Raw genomic sequence first — 13,223 nt, 5'->3', positions numbered from 1 at the left:
ACGGGGGGAGGTGACCCGCTGTGGCCGCGGCCTCCCGCCACGCCGCGCCCTGCGGTCCCGAGGGGAGGAGGAGAGGGCTGGAGAGCTTTTCATGCTTTCACTTACAAAGGATGGGCACACAAGGGCACAAATCTGTGCTTTGGCATCTTTTTATTTGCAGCTGGGATCTGGAGTGAGGTTGTAGCAACAGCATTTGTCAGGAAAAAAAAGACAAAAAAGTAAAGGATGACAATTAAAGATACATTCAGGTTGATTAATCGAGCAATTACCAGTTCCAAGAGCAATACTGCAGGCGAGTAAAACGGGACTAGGTAAACTCTCTAGCACCTGAATCCATGGGACATTGGCCGCCCTGGTCATACCAGAGATACCCATATTTTCTACCCTGCACATTGGCAGCAAGTTCATTTTATTATTCAGCAATTACTTGGATATTCTCTTGGATTCATTCAAGTCACATGACTGTTGTGTGTTTAGTTAGCCTGTGAAGTCAGGAAAGCGACTAAGGAAGAGAAGTATTTTTAGAGCTAATTAGAGCTAAAAGGGCTGAAGCTACTTATAGCTACATTAAAAAGAAAATCACTTCTGAGCAATATACAGCAGACTGCTTCCAGCTCTGTAAGAGATGGGGACTGTGATTTGCAGGGAGATCACAGAACTGGCAGTCAGAAGACCTTCACTTTTCCTTCTGTCCCAAGACAAATCTGCTACATACTGTTACACAAATCACCTGCCTCCTCTGTAGGGTAACAGAGTTTCCCTGTGAGTCACCTGGAAACAGGAACAGTCACCTCAGAAAGATGCTGCAAGGTTTGATTCATTAATGCTCACAAAGCAGTTTGAGATCAATAGTGTAAAGGCAGCACAGCGTAGCAAGCATGCTGTTCACGTCATCGTTACCTGTCGGGTCTGGCCTGAGTCCCACCAGAGGAGTATCTTACCACAAAGCATGCAGGGTCTCCTTACAGTGTCCTGCTTTAGAAAAATCGGGCAACAATGGCATAGGCGCGTGAGCCTGATTTGGCATCTCTGTTGCCCAGAGAAGCCTGTGTGCTGCCTGCAGTGGGAATCACCTCTGCTGCAAAGGGCAGACCAGCCCAAGCCATCTTCAGGTACTCGCCACACCGTCACACTCACCCTCCACTATGCCAGTGCTAACACTTGACTGAGCCTGCCCTGAGTCACTTGAGCGCTAAATCTGCTGATAACTAGCAACAAAAGCAGCATGGTTAAATTTTCTGCCGGCTTAGTGCACTGAACTGGCTTCATGCAGGGCGCACGTCATGCAAGGGAAGGTGTGGATGAGGCAGGACACGGCTGCCAGTCCTTGTGCTGGTTTAAGTTGTGGAAATGAAGACTAGGAGAAGGTGAATGGGAGGCTGGGGTGCTGGGCTCTCCTTGTGTGATGCCAGCAAGTTCATTACCAGTTTTGTACCTTCAGTTCTCCACCTGCAGGACTGAGTGACTGTTACCAATCCATCCCACAAGAGAGGGGAGCCTGTGACATCTCATTTATCAGTGCTTTTAAGGTGCCCCATCAGATACAAAGAGCTCCAGAACTTGGCGCTAGTTAAAACGCAGACTGGACAAAAGAGGAAAAGCTTTGATTAGTGAAATGATGGAGAAAAGCCTCCCAAACACACATGATTTCTTCAGGTGGGGAAGAAAGTATCCTCTCAGCTCCACCACAGGACTGTGGGCCCTGGGCTTAGCAGCAGCTGGTGGAGCAGAGCACTGGCTTGCTCCAGTCCATTTTCCTGTAACAGGAGACCAACACGCTGGGCTGTTACGAGCAGGCATTAATGGTGAGTTAGACTGTTCCTTGGCTCTCTTTTCCTAAGTTTCCTTTTTTCTTTCTTTTTACACAATATGAAAAGCAATCAAAAACTGTGGGTGAAATTTCCTCCTTCCTTTTCTACCACAGAGCAATCCTGGCACCATCTATTACATACCTTTGTTACGCAGACAATAACCTCACACCAAGTTCCCATGTCACTTGCTAGCTTTCTTGGCATGACCAATAGCTGTGTCATGCAATAGCTGTTTGTGATGAGTTTCTCATCCTCTGTGGGAATGCAGCATTTTCTCAGACTGACGAGGCAAGATCCTGCCTGCCTTGAAGAGCATATGAATCCTGGCACTCAGGAGGACAACGTCAGCAGAGAGGTCCTTGCTATCCAGGCTGGATGCCTGTCTTTTGGCACAGATGAGAGTTACGCTTGGAGTGGCAGAATGAAAGTAGACGGACAGTGGTGAGAAAGTGGCAAAAGGAAGTACTGAGCCATGGCTTTTGTGTTTTGCTTAGCCCTATGGACACACACACGCATGCACCTCCCCACAAGAATAAACATGTGGCCTGGGAGAAACCAGAACATGGTGCAGTGAGCAGCCCAGCACACTTGGTTTCAGAGCCTGTGAACAAAACTGTATTCCTCATCTGACCACTTATTTGATAACAACAAAACCCAAGGAAAACCCATAAAAATGGATCAGTTTGAAACCCAATGGCATTTGTTTCCAATCACTAACACTGCTCTGAAGAAATCCATTCTCTGTCCTTGAAGGACCTTCACACGAGTGGATCTCTTAAAGTTATAGTGACAGGTCTTAAGACATTCACCATTGCAAAAACCTCAATCTATTTCATGCATTTTTCCCTCTAAATTGGGAAGTCAGAATGCCTCCTGCTTTGATTTTCTTCCCTTTGTGACATCTGATCTCTATGTACTAATCTTCCTGATCCGATTACAGACAATAAAACATGATATATATATTATGCCATCTCTTTGCTTTTATTCTTGGACGGAAAGGGACCTTCCCTTTCTCTTCCAAGTCTATAAGACGGCAGAGTGAACAGGGATACAGTAACACATGCTAGTTGCTGCCTTCTGGAATGGCCTGCAGAGAGATCCAGGGAGCACATCACCTTAGCTGTAGTACGTACAAATCCTTGACATTAACTGTGAACATCTGACATTCCCTACAGTGCCTAATGCATTCACCCTCTTCTATGGGCACACAGCTACTCCACCTCTGGCCACCTGTGACATTAAAAGCTTGGGGAGAGCCTCCTCATTCTTCTGATTCTTATCCAGCATATTTCAGCTCTTCAGAGTCCTGCTGTCCCTCCTCCTCGTTCGCTGGGCACAGTCCTGGGACCCTTTTTTGCCTCTGTGCCCAGAAAGATGTAGCACCAGCCCACAGCGGCTGTACTGCTCAGTGAAAACTGACTTGTCTGGAGATCCCTACATAGAGCTGTCCTCTCTCAACTAGCTATGCAATGTTTTCTTCTGGCTTTCCAGATCAGCTTCCTCAAATTATAATTATAATTATAATGGTCTAACTTACAAAAATAAAAAAGGGGAACTAAAATGCAGTAAACACACAATATCTTGCTTTTGTATTCCAAGCTTTGTCATCCTTTATCTTGTCTAAAGCAGATTCACCCTGCTACTGCTGGCATTTTGTTCATCAGAAATCTACTGCTGTTGCATGACCACAGATGCATTTCCACTGGCAAGAGTACATCCGTAGTCTTTTGTCTGCCCTCTTCTCTAATCCCTGCCTGCAGTACAAATACTGCTCCGGTAATCTACTAATGCTTTCACCTTTGCAATCCTCAGCTGATTTCTAAGCAGCAATACATGAAAGCAAAAAGCTAGCTCTGGACAAGACTTGATCACCAGATACCAACCGTAGGAAGCAACTGCAATCACGTTATCTCATGGCAGATCTCCAATCTGAGCTTCTGCGTGCAGAGGACATTGCATATAGTGCAAGGGATTACCAGCATCTGTACTTGCTGATAAAAATGCAGCTGCTGGAGGTTGAACATGTTAAAAAAACAAAAACAAAACCAAAAAACCCAAGACAGATAAAGGGTCTAAATGCAGCCATTGAAGCCTGAGCCCCACAGTGTGGGTGGGGGCCAACCTGCAGTGCTGCAAAGTCTGATTCTGCCATGTTCCCTCACACCAGACACAGGAGACACGAGCACATATAAAGGAAATGTCTTTTGACAGCTTCCCCCTGCTCAATAGCAAGAGCCGCAAAACCACTGCAGAGCTGTGATCTCTTTGATACTGGGAAGTGGCAACACTGGCATCTTCCCTTAGATGCCAGCTCAATCCCTGAGACGTGAAGGTCCAAATCTCTCCCTTGTTCTGCCTTTGAGTCACCCTCCTACAGAGGTTATGGACAACATGCTGAGCACAGGGGACATCCCCTTAATGCCTACACTGGTCCTGGTAAGACAGGCAGGGAGCAACAACCACATGCTGCTGGCACAGTGTAAGATGGGCACCACGCAGCTTTATGCTTACCCATTTGGCACCACTGCAGTTACCTGGAGCCTGGACTGGTGGACACCAAAGCCCATGGAACGTTCAAGTGTCACAGGGTAAAGGGGTGTTTTGATGGTCCAGACTAGCAGAAAGGCACCTGCATCCTACTGATGACCATAATCCTAAAAGGCTGTCACACAAACAGTGACAATCACCCGTGTCCTCCACAGGACTCCCAGCTGGCCTCCCCAGCTAAGGAAGTTCTCCAGCCACACCAACACCTTCCCACTTTTACAGCCGGTGCTAAATACCAGTTAATTAATTTTTTACAGCTGCACTGGAGGTATGCTGGGTAATTTCATATGACTGTTCTCAGTACTCAAGTGGAGAAGATGATCCAGGGAGTGAAGTAACTTGCCTGAGGTCAGAGTGAGTCAGTTACTTCATCAGATCTGGGTCCCTCTAAACACGGGACATTTCTGAAAGGTTTTTAAACCATAGGAATGGTATAAAAATAGGTGCAGAGAGAGGTGCACACAGCCAGCACAGGCCTTTGCAGAACTGGCCTTTCTTCAGGAATCAAGGTTTTGTTAGTGCAGTGCGTTACTAAAGCAGCAGGTTCTGCAAGCTGTTACTTACCAAGCTCTGAAGGCTTCACAGTAAAGGTCTGGTGTGCCTGAGACCTCTCAGCTCATTATACTAATGGCTTTAAAGCCATGGGGACAGGCCGATGGGTGGCAGTGCCTGGAATGCTCTGCAGGACCCACAGGCTGCATGCCACCACTCCTCTCTGCACTGGGTGTTGTGCGATGGGGTGGACCAGCCACGTGAGCTCTGCAACCAGGCGTTTTGTGGCAAAGGTGGCCATGTCACACTGTTGTTGTACCCAGAATGTGTCATGGGACAGCAGCCCGGTGCCACATGACCACTGTGAGTGGGACACTTTATGGGACAGGTGACTCGCATGTTGCTTCTTCCTTAGCAGTGAGTCAGTGCCAAAAGGTGTCCCAAAGACAGTGCTCCATGGGCACGAACCACACTGGCTGCATGCATGCTCTCCAGGACCTGCAGGTCCGTCCTGGATGTGAAGGGCCAGGGGTTGTCTGCATAGACCCAGGTGCTCTTCTGGGACCTTCCTGGGAAGGACACAGACATGGCCCACAGCGTGATTCCCTCCTCAAACACCAGCCACCTCTCTGCAAGCACAGGGTGCTGCCTGTTAGCTTCAGATCTATCTGCCTCAACTCTTTCAAGTCACAGATTTTTGCAATCCCTTCTTGTCTGCTCTAAAAGAAGTAAATTCCGTATCAATGGCAACCACAAGAAGCCTGTATAATTTTGAGTCCATGTTTTCAAAGAGGGTGATAGAGATACTCAGCCTTGAAGGATAAGGGTGCGTGGGCAGTGAGGTTTGCTTTGCTTTTATCTTGGACAACACTTTTCAATGCCTGGTGCCTCAGCAGCTGCATTTTTGACCCCAGGGAGTTATGACTCACTGTTTGCAAATCCCTGAGCCACCAAATTGAAGGTATGCCCTGCAAAGCACAATTGCCTAAAACTGAAATGGTTATAGGTGGGTGTTAAAGCTTCAGTTATTCTGTTCTAGCACTCAGGGCTGGCTCCATATCCCTGCCTGAATTTCTGGCAAATAGAAACCAGCACATCTTTCTTCGATTCTGGGACAAACCGCGGATCAATCTGGGTTTGTCTCCTTCAGGGAATTCCTCAGTGAACTTGAGAGCCATCGAGCTAAAAAGACTCATTCCATCTACCTTCCCATCACAATGCAAGCCTGAGGAACATCTGCTCTGCCCCCCAACCTGCACTCCTGCCCTCTGCCAAATTGCTTCAGACACCTGGGCCACCTCCACATCAGAGCTGGGGCTGGCCTGCTGGAGTACAGGACAGAGGCTAAGGCTGTCTTTTAGCTGCTCTCTGGGTGACCTGCGTGGGGCTACCTGCTGCACTGCCTGCTGTCCTTTCTGTTGGAGTGGATCGGTTTGCTGAGCAATACCTGCAACTCAGGGAAAAACAATGCATACATCGCATCAGGCATTTCTCAGCAGGCAGGTAAGAGAGCTGTGTGTTAGGAGCCTGAGACCCACCTGAGGAATAAGAGGAATAAGAAAGAATGACCTTTTTATCCTCAAGCTTCTTTTTTTCCTTGATAATCAGTGTTTTTCTTATCAGGAAAGAATGACTGCATTCACTGCTGCACACCAATGCTGTTCACAGAGGGTTAACGCTCCCTCTTTTTGGCTCACACATCAGCCATCTGGTGGGGCACCTCTGGGGAAGGGGCCACTGCTGACCACCACATACCTGAATGCCCGAGGTCCATGAATAGCCAGGCTTGGGTCAGAGGTTTTGATTCAGCCTGGCACGGGCAAAGAAACGTAAATCCCAGCTGGCACTTTAGAGAGCGCCATCCAGGGAAGTCCCTGTCAGTGGATTCCAAAATTTAGTAACCTGGTGAGAAATCTGCATTATCTCACAGCAAGCACTGTCAAACGCAGGGCTCCTGGAGGAAGCAGAAGGCACAGCAAGAGCTGCCAATCTGCAAATGACCCCCTTTTGCTGCTGTTGGAGGAATCCTCAACCTCCCACTGTCTGTGGCAGATCCTGCAAAACTGAGGCTTTAAAGTCCAGGCTTAAACTCTACGTGAGCAACAGGGTTCCAAAGGAAATATATCAACAATTGCCTTCCTTTCCAAAAATAATCTGGGAAAGAAAGAGTTGCTCCATACAAAGATGGAAACTCAGTTATTGTACTGAGAGTGACCAGCAACAGTTCCTCACCGGACTTCACTGAGGACAGGATTGAAACGGGAGTTTGGGCACTGCTTGCTAGTTCGATTGCCTGACAGCTGAAATACAGTGTGAGTGCAGTGAGATAGATAGGCGCAACATGCTAGCATGACTTTGCAGGTGGGGGCCTGTTTTGAAAACATATTAGGCGCCGATACTTCTACTTCCGTAAATAAGCTTACAAGCAGAGATGGTATTCATAAGATAAAAGTAAATAAACAGTAAGAGAATAGCTACTGCCATGTACAAGGCGAGAAGGGCTTGGGCGAGGGGAGGACCTCCACCTAAGTACCAGAGGTCCACCTGGGGGTTCACCCTGTATGGACCCTAGATCAGGAACCTGTGCCGTTAGTATGCATCGCGTGTGGTAACTATTATCAGATAACCAAAAGGTATAATTGACCTGTAATCTCAAAAATCGTTGGACACGTACAGGGAGGTGCTAACCCCTATGTGCTCCTGGCACCAATAAAGGTGAAGGTGTGCTTTACTTGACAGTTGTGGACTGTGAGGTGATTTCTTTGAGTCACGATCGTGGCCGTGGGACTGTACTGTTCTGAGGTAGGTCTTGGCACCACATTTTCAGGATCTTAAAGGGTCAGAAGGAAAAATGCAATACCAGTTATCTGGCAGATTGGGCACTACATCACACACCACAGTGGCGTGGCACCCGGGGGCTGCATTATTGCACAGCCCTTCTCTCACCCGGGCAGAAGCGTGCCACTTCTCCCCATCTTTCACCCCAGCGACAAACATCACCTCCTGCAGCAACCCCGGGAGATGCACTGGACATCCCAGAGCCTGGCAGATTGGCGGGACAGCGATGACACCAGGACGATGCGGTGAAACCTGCTGATCCTTGCAGCGGATCCCCATTAGACGCTCCGTTACCCCGCAGACCTGGGTGACTTTTGCCCATCACAAAGAGCCAGGGGATGCAGCCTCAGCGGGGGTGCCTGCCCGGAGCCTGCGGGGGGGAAGGGGCCCTCCCTTTCATTAACTGTTGTTACTCCTGCGAGAGCTGCAGCGCACGGGGCGGTTCAGCCACCAGCGGCGGCCGAGAGGCGGCGGGTGGCCCCGGGCCGGGCTCTGTCCCCCGGGGGCGGCGCCACGGTACCGCGCCAGCACCGCCCCCTCGGCTGCCGGGCGCATGGGCGCCCCCTGGCGGCGGCGGGCGGGCACCGCGGGGAGGGAGCGGGCGGGGGGCAGCCAGGGCTTTTTGCAGCGCCCCCCCCCCCCCCCCCCCCCCCACTACCCGAGCCAGGAACTAGCTCCATCTCCCAGTCTAGGCGGGGAGCAGTGGCAGCGCTGCCCGCAGGACCCCGCCAGGACCCCAGCACACAGCCCACGCCATGGGCGCTCCCTACCTCGGGGCACGAGGGTTTCCACTGGACGTGCTTTCACTGGTTTGTCCCCAGATTTGTGTTTCTGTGCCAAACAGGCGTGCTGTTGCCTCCACCGCCGGCCCTGGGAGGTTGCAGCCTTGGGCAAGTGACCAGCTGGCCATGCTGTGCCAGACCCTGGCAGGAGGAGCTGAACGCAGCCTGCTCGCAGTGTGAGGGTGCAATTCAGCCCAGGAGGCAGCATCTCCCCTCTCTGCCCGTGCTTAGGACCCCCAGCCTCCTGCTCTAAGGACAGCAGCTTCCCTGCTCCCCCTGGTTCTCTGAAAGCCAGCACTCATCTTTTCAGACCAGGATTTGCACCCCATCCTCCTTGTACCTCCTCGTGTTTTGCAGACACCAGTCTGCCAAAGGCATTTTCAAGCCACAGAGCGACGTGGACGGGCCACTTCAGGGCTGGTTCAAAGCGGGTGTTGTACCCAGGTCCCATCTGCGCTGGGAAGTACTTGAGTGGCAGCCCTGAGCACACAATTTTTTTGATGCAGTTCAACTGGCACTGCTCTCTCCATCCAAAACACACCCTGATCCTGTAACAAAATCTAGACCCAAGCCAAAGGAGGTCTCCTGAAGTGGGCAATGTGCCCATTCCTTGCTCAGGCTCTGCATTTTAATGACACACGTGTAGCAGATTTCTTCCATTAGCAGCCCACCAGTGCCTGTCTATAGCTATTTCAGTTAGGGTTCTAGTAAGCTTTAAAAATGGAGTTAAAAATGCTTTTTATAGCAATGAAGTGTCCTCCCTGCTGCAGTCTTTTCCTCCCTATTGCAACAATACCTGCCACACAGTGCTCTCAGCCCTTTACAAGACCCAAAGACACTCTCCCATTTCCTTCCAGCAGGTTTTCCTTGTGTGCTTCCCAATGCTCCATACAATTGCGGTGCACAGACAGTTTTCTCCATTAGTTTTTCCAAGTCTCATGGTCTAACGTGGGCAGGAAAACATTTTTTTTAAACCCAGGAAAGAAATTATTTTAAAGAAAGGTGAACATTGTAAGGAGGGCTACTGCAGATTCCTGAAGTCTCTTGAAGAAACCCCGGAGGAGCAGCCCCTGAGCAGACAATGCCCTGTCAGCACCGTCTCTGTGCGAAGGCAGGACACGTTTCCAGGGCAGCCAAGCAAAGCCCAAGCGCTGAGCCCCAACCAGCCCCCCTCCAGGCCCACCACTCCCATGGAAATCGCAGGCGAACCCCAAGCAAGAATCACTGTGTGTTTTGCTTGGCAAAGGCTCAGTGTAAGTTGTGCTGACTAGCTGAAAAATGAGGTTGTAAAAATAATGAAACTGGAAGACTTATTATTTTTTTCCCCAGCTACTTTTCGAGGGCCTTAGCAAGGCCAGGTGGTACCTGTGCTCTCATGGCTGGGAACTGCAAAACCTCACCCGGGATCTAATGCAGCAGGAGAAATACCTCTGCCTCCCACTGGCAGCCAGAAGGCTGCCTTGATTTTACACGGACAGGATTAAACAGTGAAATAAATAACATTAAAAGCTGAAGCATGGAGGTTTTTTTCTCAGTCATTATGACAGCCACGTGCCTGGGGGTTTTTCTCAGGATTGTTGTTAGATTTTTACTACAATCTGCAAGCTAAGGTGTTGCCAGGATGACTTCTGCTACACATGCACAGCTCTGTTTAATATCTCCTGCCCTGACCTGGGCTCCTCAGAGAGCAACACATTATATCACGGTACCTGCATATTCCCAGTGCAAGCTCCCGTGGCATGACGATCGCACTAGGATAAATCCTGTTCCCTGCTGCTACAGGCTTAAGTGTGCTTCTGTGGTCACAGCCAAGCCGCTCCTTCAGGAAAACAACTTCTCCTTTCCTCCTTGAGAACAAATTGCTCCGACAGATGACACAGCTCTTAAGCCTGGCATCAGCCCTGTGAAAACAGAAGAGTGTAGGGCTTTTCCTGGGGTGCAGTTCCGTCCATGGCTTATCCTGCCAGAGGCATTTATTAGACCGCCCTTCTCCCTCAGCCCTGGCAGACGGCTGCGCTGGCACGGGCTCCATCATGGCTGTTCCACTCACACTGCCTGGGGTCCCTGAGGTTGACATGCTCTCTCCACAGCACATTGTCACCAGCAGCTGGGGCATTATGCCAGTGCCTGGATGGCAGCAGGGTCTGGTAACCTCTCTCATGCTGCTTCCCAACCCACAGCTCTCTGGGCCATTACTGCTGGAGGGGAACATTCCACGCAATGGGAGAATTAAAAAAAAAAAACAACCCACCGCTAAACACTTAAAGAGAGAAAAGTAAGTGGCTCTGTGGACTCTTGCTAGAATCAGCCCTAGGTGGCCAGATTCTCACACAGGCACCACAGCCTGGGACAATTAGGAGGCAGCAGGCCCCGCAGTGCTCCTTGCCTGCAAAAGCAGCCTCTCCCTACTGGAACACAGCCTGCAAGCTATCCACCAGCTATCCCAGCCACCATAACCAGCACACCCAGCCAGGGGGCTGCCACCAGCTGTTAACAGAACCCGTACAAGAACAACAGCCTGGCACCACTTGGTGTGAGCTTAAATATCTACACAACATGCAGGGCAGCAGTGAGAGGGGCCTGCGGAGCCAAACTCATCCTTCACGCAAGCTGAAAGGCAGCAGCTTTTCAACCCAAAGATAAATTTAGCCTACGTGGTAGGGCTGAAGCCTTGGAACAGACGCTGCACAGGCTTGGCATGACTCAATTATTGCAATTAGAAATGGATCCAAACACGGGGTTAGCATATAACAGCCTGATTCAGAGCTCGCCAGGGTCTGGGATGGGTCAGATGTTGAAACTTTTGCATTTGCCAGCAAGCTCAGATCCAGGCTCTGGGCTGAACCCATCAGAGAGCAACCTTTAGCCCAGGAGGTAACGACTGAAGCCCAATTATCTCCAGACACAAGGGGAACATGTATTTATTTCTTCCTCTCCCTTTGCCAGGAGAAACTGCCCTGAGGGAGAGAGGGCAAATTAAGGCTGAAGCTGCATGTTATTAAAGATGCAGCCTGGAGTTCATTTATTCCCTCTGACATGAAGACTAGGGTTGAAGGAAGGACAGCGACAGCCACTCCTAGTGGAGGAACTTTCCACAGTAAAACCAACCTGGACAACTGGAGGGAGTCCCCAGACACAGCACTGCTGGCCAGCCTTAAATTAGAGCTGGCTATTTCACTCAGCCCTCCATGTTTCATAGCTGTTTCTCCCTGAACTGGCCCACCCACTTGCAGGGCCCTGAAACCCAGCTCTTTGGAGAAGCTGAAGATAATCATGCTTTTCCTGGAAAGCAGAGGGACCTGGAACATTTCCCTAGCTGCAAACACAAGGCTGAGGACGCAGACACCTGCCCCTGCAACCTTCCCCTGCTGTGCTGCTGGAAGATAGCCTGCTGTCACCCAAAACACAGTGACAAGACTACCTGCTTGTGCTAGGGTATGCTAGCAGGGCCAGCTGCCAAATTCACAGGTCTGGTGCCTAAATCAAAGGGAAATTGAAGTAATTTGCCAAGAAAATTTCCATAATAGGAAGGGGGGGGGGGGGGGACGGGACGACAGTAAGGGAAGAAAGGGAAGGCCAGTTAAGAGGCATGCTGTTTTGAACACAGCACACCAGGAAACATCCCATTTTATTTAGCTTTTGCCAAGGGGCTATTAGACTCCAGATCCAAACTCACATTTAGGAAATCCCCTTCTGATACTTGGCAACCTCAGGCTAATCCAAAGACTTATCTTCGTGACTCATATTAGGATCTTAAAGAAAGGTCGAGTCCTGGATCACATTATACAAACATGAAAAGTCTGTTGTCCCACAGGGCTCACAGGCAAAAGCGTTGCTCCAGTAATCACGGCAGACAACATCCGTTCTTTGCTTTTATCTGGTTTACATGTTTGGGAATAAAGTGTCTATCACCTCTTCCCCAGTCATGTGTTAAACCACTAACATCTTCCTTTCTCCAGCTCTCTCTGCCCAAGTCAGTTCAAGGCTGGTTACCACACCTCGGCTGCCTGTGGCACTTCTACTCCGGCATCATTTAGCTGTCAATTACCAGTGTTTTTTTTAGCAGATTTTGATTTACAATCTTGAAAATCACTCACAACACAAGCTTAAAACCTACTCGTGTTGAACCTCACCTTCCAGAGCAAGTGACCTGCGTGCCAGGCCTGTGAGACAAACTGCCCCGACTTGTGGCTCATTAACTCAGCAGAGCAATCAAGAGCACCAAGCCCCATCTCCGCGCAGGGCCCAGTGCCACATGGCGCTGCCAGCGGTGCCCACACTTCTGGCTGCTCGAAGCCGCCACCGACAGAGCCCTGGCGAGAGCCGAATTCTGCAAAAAACGAGGAGACAACAGAGCTGTTCCGTGCGGTGGCTGGAGATTTAAAAGCACCTGGTGCCCTGAGCGTCCAGGATTATTTGCTGTAATTGCTCTTTGCTCCCTTTCAGGCCCCGCAGCGGTTCACCACAGCAGGGCCGAGCGAGCGGCTGCCGCGCCTCTGGCGCTTGGCCGGCCCCGGGCCCCGGCAGCGCGGCCCGTGTGGAGCCCAGCCGCACCGCGGGCGCCCCTAGCTTGCGGCCCGGTGCTTTCAGCGAGGCGCGAGCGCCCGGGCCTGCGGGAGGCCGGAGCCACCCCGGGGGCTCTGGAGGGGCCCGCCCCGCCGCAGCGCCTCCCGCCCGCCCTTTCTCCCCAGGCACTGACGCGGCCACCTCACCCTGCGGGGGCAGGGCCTGAGGGGCCGGTAGGCGCCGCCAT

General features: G+C 50.8%; 1 long non-coding RNA gene across 1 annotated transcript; it reads right to left on the bottom strand.

The window, feature by feature from the left end:
- Window positions 1–133: 133 nt before the first annotated feature.
- LOC130148176 (uncharacterized) lies at window positions 134–13,188 on the bottom strand. The gene is made up of 3 exons (XR_008821489.1): window positions 12,604–13,188; window positions 10,180–10,371; window positions 134–8,950 (listed from the first exon to the last, which is right to left on the bottom strand). It is a non-coding gene; the product is annotated as an uncharacterized LOC130148176 (long non-coding RNA).
- Between the last annotated feature and the right edge of the window lie 35 nt (window positions 13,189–13,223).

This window comes from Falco biarmicus, chromosome 4 (assembly GCF_023638135.1).
Source record: "Falco biarmicus isolate bFalBia1 chromosome 4, bFalBia1.pri, whole genome shotgun sequence".
Lineage (NCBI taxonomy): Eukaryota > Metazoa > Chordata > Aves > Falconiformes > Falconidae > Falco > Falco biarmicus.
The sequence above is the reverse complement of the archived record's forward strand: the minus strand, read 5'-3'. Positions and strand labels throughout refer to the sequence as shown.